A 692-nucleotide genomic window follows, 5' to 3' on the forward strand; every position below is an offset into this window, starting at 1 on the left:
TTGAAGAGTGGGTCAGTTGACCTGTCCCGAGTCTGCACATATGGGCACTGTCTTTCCCCCTAATTCCATCCAGGCCCTTCCTGTGCTCAGAGATGGGCACTAACCTTCCTCCAGGAGGTTATCCTTGATGCCACACCCTACCCCCGGCCACCAAGTGGAGGGGTCTCCCACTTCTGTTATCAAACTCTCCCAATAAATGGAAGATGCAGGGATGGAGCCCAGGAGTGTGCTGGCCAGGGATTCAATGATTGTCACTCCTTTCTGCTGCCCCAAAGGAGAGCCCACACTGCTCACCTTCTTCTGTTTTTCTAAGTGGATCTGATTCCCCTGGAAGGCAGACAGCCTAAGTCCATCAGAAAAAGGCTCCTGGTGCTCCCTTCGGCAGCACATGAACTAACATTGCATCGGTATACAGAAGATTAGCATGGCATGTGCATATGGATGACACGCAAATTCATGAAAAGTTGCATATTTTTATGAGAAGAAGAAATAGGGAGAGAAACCTAGCCAGACAGCATTAGAATGGCAATAAATACATACCTATCAATAATAACCCCACAGAAAAATGGAATAAATGCTCCCATCAAAAGACTCAGGGGAGCTGAATGTATACAAAAACGTGACCCTAACAATGGCTGTCTACAAGAGACCCACCTCCAAACAAAAGACACGCAGTGGATGAGAGTAAAGGG

General features: G+C 47.5%; 1 non-coding gene across 1 annotated transcript; it reads left to right on the top strand.

The window, feature by feature from the left end:
* The first annotated feature begins 369 nt into the window (after nt 1-369).
* Nucleotides 370-476, top strand: LOC132222327 (U6 spliceosomal RNA). Its single transcript, XR_009450195.1, has one exon. It is a non-coding gene; the product is annotated as a U6 spliceosomal RNA (small nuclear RNA).
* The last annotated feature ends 216 nt before the right edge of the window (nt 477-692 follow it).

This window comes from Myotis daubentonii, chromosome 19, assembly GCF_963259705.1.
Source record: "Myotis daubentonii chromosome 19, mMyoDau2.1, whole genome shotgun sequence".
Taxonomy (NCBI): Eukaryota; Metazoa; Chordata; class Mammalia; order Chiroptera; family Vespertilionidae; genus Myotis; species Myotis daubentonii.